Source organism: Crinia signifera, chromosome 9 (assembly GCF_055691185.1).
Source record: "Crinia signifera chromosome 9, ASM5569118v1, whole genome shotgun sequence".
In the NCBI taxonomy this organism is placed as follows: Eukaryota; Metazoa; Chordata; class Amphibia; order Anura; family Myobatrachidae; genus Crinia; species Crinia signifera.
Genome location: NC_139225.1, coordinates 19,383,961 through 19,394,068, shown reverse-complemented (window position 1 = coordinate 19,394,068; position 10,108 = coordinate 19,383,961).

Below are 10,108 nucleotides of genomic sequence, written 5' to 3'. Positions count from 1 at the left end.
TTTAGATTTCAGTTTCAACAGACCCCCACCCAAATTTAACTCTCTCTGCAAATCCAGAAAACAAGGCCTGTTCGGGATAGTTAAGGACAGGAGCTGAGAACCATGGCTATATATTGTAAGATTGCTGGCAGGGCCCTCATACATTGCTGTCTGCTAATGCCCAGGACTGTTTTATTATTTCTGGAACAGTCCGTTGTCTGGGTATACGGTCGTTAGGTTGACACTATTAATGTCGACATGCATTGGGTAGACCACAGCTGGAAGGATGAATGGCGCATTTTACCTGCTCTGTGACATTTCGATGACCTTACTCAACATCCGCGCAGTGTTCAATTATAAAAGAAGCTATGACATCAGCACAAACAGAATCATTGACGTCATACAAATTCAGTTGCTTGGCGACGGGCGCCGTTTACCCAGTAATTTGTATCATTGGCATATGGCACGCCTGCGCCCACTTACTCAGCGGCCTCTGGCCTAGATCTGAACAATGGCGGCCTCTGTTTTAGTAGGGAATAATGCATCTTATTAATAATATTTATTTATGATTATAATATAATTATAATCCATAACACGTCATAAATGGTAGGAATTCCTTTCACGGTGTGAACGAAATATGGCATTTCTGTATTCCGTTCTATGGCACCCATATGAATGACATTTTGGGGAGGTAAGTTCTGTTCTCACGTCACTGTGACCCAGGAGCTGAGTACCCTGCACTGTGCACTCATTAATTACACTGACAGGGGAAGTGAGCGACACTGATTATCTCGTTACTGGCACCTGTCAGGGGTGGGATATATTAGGCAGCATTAAAGGTTCAGTCCTTGATGTTGGTGTGTTGGAAGCAGAAGTAGGGAAGGGCCTGAGGACCTCCACAACACAGGACTTGTGAGCGCCACGCCTCAACAGGTCAGCACTGTTTTGTGGGCATGAGGGGATCACACACAATATTTGGCAGGTGGGTTTATTGTTCTGTGTGGTGTTATTGCAATATTCTTATTACGCTGCATTCACCTTTGCACCCATACCTGTCATGTCTTCTTATTACACTGCCCTCACCTGTGCACCCAGACCCGTGTGATGTCTGACTATGCTGCCTTCACCTGTGCACCCAGACCTGTGTGATGCCTTCACCTGTGCACCCAGACCTGTGTGATGTCTCCTTATTACGCTGCCTTCACCTGCGCACCCAGACCTGTGTGATGTCTTCTGCTGCCTTCACCTGTGCACCCAGACCTGTGTGATGTCTCCTTATTCCGCTGCCTTTCCCTGTGCACCCAGACCCGTGTGATGTCTGATTACGCTGCCTTCACCTGTGCACCCAGACCTGTGTGTCTCCTTATTCCGCTGCCTTTCCCTGTGCACCCAGACCCGTGTGATGTCTGATTACGCTGCCTTCACCTGTGCACCCAGACCTGTGTGTCTCCTTATTACGCTGCCTTTCCCTGTGCACCCAGACCCGTGTGATGTCTCCTTATTACGCTGCCTTCACCTGTGCACCCAGACCCGTGTGATGTCTGATTACGCTGCCTTCACCTGTGCACCCAGACCTGTGCGTCTCCTTATTACGCTGCCTTTCCCTGTGCACCCAGACCCGTGTGATGTCTCCTTATTACGCTGCCTTCACCTGTGCACCCAGACCCGTGTGATGTCTCCTTATTACGCTGCCTTCACCTGTGCACCCAGACCCGTGTGATGTCTCCTTATTACGCTGCCTTTCCCTGTGCACCCAGACCCGTGTGATGTCTCCCTATCACGCTGCCTTCACCTGTGCACTCAGACCTGTGTGATGTCTTATTACGCTGCCTTCACCTGTGCACCCAGACCCGTGTGATGTCCAGTAGCGCACGCCGGGGGGGTTTCTGAGTACCCAGAAACCCCCCCAGGAGTCTAAGGGCCCTAGGCTGAAAGCTGAGGCTCCCCTCTTTCCATGGGTACAAGAATTTTAAAAATCGGCCCTTGGGAACCGGAGATATCTGACTTCAAATCAGTGGTGCCCATCCAAGCCTGTTAATTGCTATTCCCAGTCAGATATTTCAGGTTCTGTCTGACTTAGAGTTTTTCTGAGGGTATATTCCAAAAGCTGGGACTCTCCCCCTTTGATGGACACTAGAAGCTTGTCTCTACTGTTCCGAGAACCAGAGATATTAGCCTTCCAGCAGCTGGTTACTGCTCCAGCTCCACACACCTGGTATGTAGTTTTATATTCTCATTGGCAGATTGCTCTGCCTCCTGAACTCTGATCCCCTAGTCCCCAATACCATTTGGTAGGTGGAATTCTCTAGGGTACTTATGTATTAACTGGGCTCCCATGTTAAATGCACCCCATTTTTTCATACCCCTTGTGAAGTTATCAGACTCACTGTAAGGCTGTAATTATTATATTTTATTAGGTGTAGTAATTAATGTACTTTTTTAGTCCGTCTGTACCCTCTTATTCTCCATAGATGTTTCTATCCCCCAAATCTGTGTGTATTTCCAGAACCATAGAAGACTATGTTGCCCAAATATGGTCGGACAGGAAATACCCAGGAAAGAATTTACCAAAAGGTTATGTCCAATTACCATACTATTGTTCCTGCTATCACAGGAGGGTGATAGCTGAGGGACAATCTTCACAGGGGGTGATCAGCACATAATGCAATCAGCTGGTTATTGTTTGTTGTATTGATACTCCCTTGCATATCTATGGTCACTAGCAGACTTACTGGAACCGACCCCAGCAGGGGGGGGCAGCAGCAGTAGCTGGGAGGGGGTGATACCTGACTCTTGAATCCACCAATCAAGATCCACTGCAAGCCCACTTTTTTGGTTTGTGCACCGTGGGAATTTAGAAGTTTTTAAAATGACTTGCACACAAGCCAGGAGAGAGATTTTATGGACTGTCCTAGACTAATACCCCTTTTTCACCGCCGAAAAATCCGGGTCAGCGGCGGGTCAGACCCGGATCCTCGGCGGTGTAAATGGGGGGTATCCGTGTAAATGGTCCCGCTGCGGGTCCAGGCACCCGCAGCGGGTCCACAGCGTGCAGCGCTGGGGAAGCTGTCCCCAGGTGCTGCGGGAGGAGGGGGGGTCCCTGCGGCTACTGAGTGGAGATGGGGTACCTGTCAGCGGCCAGCCTGACACGGCGCTGCCACTGCTGTATCTCCCCCGCTGCTGTATCTCTTGCGGCGGATGGCGGTGTCGGCGGTCCCTCTGGCGCAGGGGAAAAGACCCTATGATTGCCGGCGCTGCCGCTGCTGTATCTCCCCCCGGCGGCCGGTCCTTGCGGCGGATGGACAGTCAGTGCCGGCGGTTCCTCTGGCGCAGGGGAAATAGTACTATTTCCCCTGCGCTACTATTTCCCCTGCGCCAGAGGGACCGCCGACACTGACTGTCCATCCGCCGAAAGGACCGGCCGCCGGGGGGAGATACAGCAGCGGCAGCGCCGGCAATCATAGGGTCTTTTCCCCTGCGCCAGAGGGACCGCCGACACTGACCGCCGAGGGACCGCCGACACCGCAAGAGATACAGCAGCGGGGGAGATACAGCAGTGGCAGCGCCGTGTCAGGCTGGCCGCTGACAGGTACCCCATCTCCACTCAGTAGCCGCAGGGACCCCCCTCCTCCCGCAGCACCCGGGGACAGCTTCCCCCCTCTACCCCCACAGCACCCGGGGACAGCTTCCCCCCTCTACCCCCACAGCACCCGGGGACAGCTTCCCCCCTCTACCCCCTCCAAGCTATATAGATAGATCTATATCTATAGATCAACAAGGAATGGCAGGGCTGACCCAGGTTCAGTGTAAATGGTGCAGACCCAGGTCCGACCCAGGTCGAAGTGCTGTGTAAATGCAGTATTTCTGGGAACAGGAGATATCTGCAGTCAAGCAAGCTGTCCCCCCACCAGAATATTATGAATAATAAGCCCACTCCACTATACACCCCTCCTCTGCATATTAAACACCCTCTACCACCCTGGAAGTTATGTATCGGGGCCCCTTCATTTAGCCCAATGCCCCCTTCTCCCACCGAATCTCCCACCATCTGTGCAGTAAAGGGGTAATTAGTGGAAATTACTGATCCAGGCCCTACATGCAGAGCGGTTGATATAATACCCCCTACCACCCGGGGGACATCAAAGCTTCCCCCACCCCTACCGCTGGAGAATCGGTAGGTGCCCCAATACATTGCTATGCCCACGGGTAATACACTGCTGTTGACGCCCCTGTATGTATGTGTGTGTGTGTATATATATATATATATATATATATATATATATATATATATATATATATGTGTATGTGTGTGTGTATGTGTGTGTGTGTATGTATGTATGTATATATGTATATATATATATTTTTTTTTTATTATTTATATACATTTGGTCTATCTATTATACTTTAATTGACCCGGCATATACTGGGTCACCTAAGTGTCCATCTCTGTGATTTGCTCCGCCCCTCTGGAAACACCCTTCTGAAAATCCTGCGTTTGCCACTGATGTCTCCTTATTACGCTGCCTTCACCTGTGCACCCAGAGACCCGTGTGATGTCTTCCTATTCACTACTATTCTGTACGATGGAGATAGACTGGGGTAGACTCTCACACGAATCCAGCGCCCTAAGTCCTCCTGTCTCCCCCTCTCACACCCCCCTGCCCCCTCTTACACGCAGATACTTCCACCCAGACCTCCTATACTCTCTCGCACAGATACAACCGCCTCATACTCCCTGCGTCCCACTCCTTACACACAGATACAGCCCCCTCAAACCCCCCGGGCAGGCGATTGGGGGAGGGGGGGGGGGTGTGTGTGTGTCTAGGGGGACATCTGTACTGGGCCCCAAGCTTGTGAGGAGCCCCACGGTTCTGAGGGGCTGTAAGCATGGCTGTGGCAGTGCAGTGCCCAGCAATGGTTTATAAAGGCACCCGTCTGGATTCCTCCAGTATTAGTGATTATTAATTATGTTTCTTTTGTAACAATAAAAAAAGCATGAGGGGGGGGGGGGGGGGGCTATACCTCTCAGCCATAGATACAAGCCCCCACCCTTACACAGATACAGCACCCTCAGACTCCCCTGCCCATCCTTACACAGATACAGCCCCATTAAACACTGGCTTGGTCAACAGATCACCATTGATTGACAGGCAAAAGGTCGACGTGGCAAGGGTTGATGTATTTTTCTCATTCAGATAGATTGTTCATGCTGTACACACAATTAGATGGAGGAGGCGTGGCTGTAGCAGCCTCTGTGTGCGCCGCGTCTGATTGGTGGCTGTGTCCCGGGGGCGTGGCAGATTGTATATATAATGCCAACGCTCCCAAGCGCAGACATTCGACTCTCTCGGAGCAGTCACACACTACATTGGCTACCGCACCAGTAACACCCCGCTCCCCCCGCAGCATCATGTGCCTGGATTCCCGAGAGGCGATCCGCCGCCGCAGGCAGCAGCTGCCCGCCCTCCGCGCCCTGTCCCCGCTACAGGACAGCGCCTCCGACAGTGATAGCGAGCGGCCACCCCGCCTGTCCCACCAGCTGCCCCGCAGCAGCCACCCCGAGATCTTCACCTTCGATGTGGAGTCCGTGCAGCCCCCTCCCCGCAGAACGCTCCGGAGGGGCCACAGCGGGGCCAAGGTGAAGCGGCCCCGCCGGGTTCTATACCCGGCCAAAGTGCGGAGGTACCTGCCGCCCCCGGAGACCGACCGCCCGCTGCGCTACTTCTACCTGCTCTGCCTGCTGGTCTTCGTGCAGGTGTGCTGCGAGGAGCCCGAGGAGGGGATGCTCCAGGTGGCGGAGATCCCAGCAACCGGACCAACGGGGGTACTCCCGGCTGCAGCAGCAGCATCATTACTCCCATCAGCAGCCAATTACAGCCAGCACCTCCTGCAGGGACACGTCCCCACCAGCTGGCTCTGCCACCAGCGATGATACCCCCTGGCAGAAAGAACTGCACCCATGAAGGGGCCCCAAGGGCCACACTACCCGGGATACTTGACTTGCACAATGCACTACCCTGCAGCTGGGCCTGGACTCTTGCAGGACTGACACTTGAACCCATTGCACTGACAATCACAGAACTCTTATTTATGTCATGGACTTATTTGCTATTTATATTATATATAATATTTATATATCTATGAATTATCTATTTTGTAAGAATAAATTGTTTATTGAATCTATATCTGGTGTCCTCACATTTTCTCTGAATGGTTATAGATTTAAAATGCAATCTGCTTGGTAGCACTACAGGTCCCAGCATTTTGCTTGTTTGGGGTGACTGCTCTTGTGTCGACATAAATGTAGCGCGAGCGGTTGTTTACCTTCATGCCGCAGAGCAGCGACATTGGGCAACGTCACACATTTCTTAGGAAAGGAACAATGCCCAGATGTGACACCAGAGCTTCCGCTTTTCCTGCTGTTTAGGAAATAATGAAATCTGTGTTTTACTGACATTAAGCAACCGATGGGGTGTTGCGCAAACTGCGGCGGTTTTCCATCCTGGGGCGGTGAGCTGTTATATAGGGGTGGCTCGATTTTAGAGGAAAAAAGATTCTCAAACACGGTCCTCAGGAACCCACACAGTGCATGTTTCACAGGCCTCCTCACAGAATCACAAGTGAAGTCATTCGCTCCACCTGGGGATCATTTCAAATGTCAGTAATGAGTGCACCTGTCGGGTTACCTTGAAAACGTGACCTGTGTGTGTGTGGTCCTGGGGACCGAGTTTGAGAACCCCTGACAAAGTATCTGGCATACACACTGCCTGATCAGTTATCACTGACATCATAACTGGGAGGTTGCGCTGTCTATCGCCACCGATGAAATCTGGTTGCTAGGTCGCAGGGCTAAGGTTGACACATGAAAAAGGAGGAAGGTTGCGCTGAAACAAATGAGGAATTTTTGAATAAAAAAATAACATTTAATGGTACACATACAATGATAAATTCATATAATAAAAATGATAATAAAGGTTAAAAACATATGAACACTTGGTAAGGGATTTTGGGGGGATCCGCTCCTATTTGTGCCGCCCAGATGATAACGAAAGGAGGACCAGTCAGATCACAGAGCATTGTATGCTTCCAAAAATGAATAGCTATTGGTTGAGATGAGTATAGTTACCAATGTAGTTCACCAATAAGTTCCGCTGGGAGATCTTTATATCCTTTTAGGCTTGCATGTCAGCTGTGTCATCCCTTGTTGATGAAGCATGATGGACGGAGTCCACTGTGAGACTAGATGTTGTGAAAACTCGGTCCACTGATGGAAGCGGCAGGTTGGATCCCAAAGAAACTGCGGATGCGTTAGGTGGCAGTTAGGGGCAGGTGAATAGAGCTGACGCGTTTCGATGTCACCAAAGGACGGCTTTTTCAAAGGTATTCTAAGGTTGACCCATGACCGGTTCAGAAGGTTGCATGAGTTTTCACTGTTTTTTTTTTTTATTTTAGCCGAATGGCGGTATTTCATGGCCAAGGTAAAGTCCTGTTTAATTTTTGACTGTCAACCTTCCGACCCTGTCGACCTATTTAGTGTGTTGACCTAATGTATGGTGATCCTATGACCCCTACCCAAGTCAGTAGTGTATAGGTGATCAGCAGATTATCTGACAGCACAGCACAATGCGCCGGTAAATTGGCTGTGCCGCACAGCGGAAGGAATATGTCTGGGAACAACGCCGTTCAGACATACTGTATTGCTGGCCCCCAATGGCTGATAAATCAGCGATATATCGGTGGCAAGGTACGATGCCATCACATCTGTGTCCATTTAGTATTAGAACTCCTTTATTGCAGACCTGGCGAACTTTCAGGTCTCTCTGCTGCTGTTAAACTACACATCCCAGCATGCCCTAAAACCATTTTAGCATGGCCAAATAGCAAAACTGTAGCAGGGCATGCTGGGATGTGTAGTGATAAAACCCTGCAATAAATTAGGGATGCTGCAAATGGGCTCTGTTGTTGTGAAGGCGCTGGTCCACATTACACCAATCATCCTGAAGGCTGTATATTTCATTGTATCCTTCATCATACAGAACTCCCCCCCCCCCCCCCCCCCCCCCCCCCATATCCCAATGTTTAAGACTAAAAAAAAGGGGCACAGCTAGTTAAAATCCCCTGTTGTGTAATTTACGAAGTTTCTCCAATGGTTAAACCTGGACTGGAGCGGGATCTCTGATCCCTCTCAGTGGGGCTGTAAACTGTTGCTATGTGCATGCCTCACTTGATTGCCCGGGTATGATCAGTGGCACTGCTGGGGGTGCCTAAAGTGAACATAGCGTGTATCACTGCTGTAAGAACTCCTCGCAGGCGCAGTAACGTAGTGGATGTGCTGCCCAGCAATGGTGTCTTCTCCCCCCTAAGAAAAAATTTATTGGGGGAAAAGTGTAATCCAGACTGGACTGCTTTGTAAATAACACCAGGACAGCAACCTCCAACCAGGGCAATCTGATAATAATGGCATAGGAAAAAGACATCCTACAGGGTTGCACTGAACAGCAGATTCTCAATGCAGCTGCTCAGAGTAGAGTCTGAAGGAGTTTAGATACATTGTGTCATCTATACACTAGGGATGTGCACCGGCCACTTTTTGGGTTTTGGGTTCTAATGGTTTTTGGCAAAACGCCTCCTGTGTTTTGATTTTTGGGGTTTTGGGTTCTGATTTTTTTGTTAAAATAAAGCATAAAAACTGCTAAAATCGCAGAATTGTGTTTTTTTTTTTTTCATTTGCTCTTACGCTATATTAACCTCAATAACACAAATTTCCACTCATTTCCAGTCTATTCTGAACACCTCACAATATTGTAGGGCAAAAGGTTGCACCGAGGTAGCTGGATAACTATGCTAAGCCACACAAGTGTGCGGCACAAACACGTGGCTCATGTAAGAGTGACACTGCAGCGGTAGATATGGCAGTTCTAGGCAACAGGCAGGTAGATTAGGCAGTGGGCCCCAGACCAGACAGGTAGATACAGCAGTATTAGGCAGTGGGCCCCAGACCAGACAGGTAGATACGGCAGTATTAGGCAGTGGGCCCCAGACCAGACAGGTAGATACGGCAGTATTAGGCAGTGGGCCCCAGACCAGACAGGTAGATACGGCAGTATTAGGCACCAGACCGGTAGATAATACAGTACTAGGCACCAGACAGGTAGATACGGTAGTGCTAGGCACCAGACAGGTAGATACGGTAGTGCTAGGCACCAGACAGGTAGATACGGTAGTGCTAGGCACCAGCCAGGTAGATACGGTAGTGCTAGGCACCAGACAGGTAGATACGGCAGTACTAGGCACCAGACAGGTAGATACGGCAGTACTAGGCACCAGACAGGTAGATAAGGCAGTACTAGGCACAAGACAGGTAGATACGTCAGCAATACTAGTATGTGCACCAGCAGAATTTATAATAATTTTATTATTAGGTACTGCTTGGCAGTGGCACTCAGTGGCACACGTCAGTGCACCAGCAGCATGGAATTATTTTTTACAGTCCCACACAGCACAAGTATTATTTTTTAATTAAATGATACAGGATATAGCAGCCTAGTATGTACTAGGTAGGTACTTAGGCAGTGGCAACAGTGGACTGAGTAAATAATTCTGGCAGATTCAGTGCAGGCAGCACCAGTGGACTATATATATAATATAATTAATTATTAATATAATATTACAGCACAGCACCAGAGGTAGGCCCCAGCACAGAGGAGACCGTAGTACTACAAGTACACAGTTAGACTGTCCTCCTTGCTAGGGAGATCCCACCCTAAGCAGAGAGGAGAACAGAGTACACAGCAGCACTGAGGGAGACAGCCCCAGCGAATAAATATTGCGGTCAAGCTCAATCTCAAGTTTAAGCCCCAGCAGCAGCCCCAACGCACCCTCTCCCAACCCACTACTAGACTGGAGTGAAGATGGCAGGCGCGGCAGCCGCTATTTAAAGCCTCGCGAAATCCGGCATCGGGCGATGACTTTCTGCCCACACGGACGGCCCCGAGTCAGGCGGGAATCTCCAAGCGCTGCTCGGAATGATGACGTCCGTGGGGGCTCAGATGTCTGGAATCCGAGTCTGCACATCTCTACTATACACACTGCACCATGGAGAACAGCGTGGGGTATCATTGCCCACCAT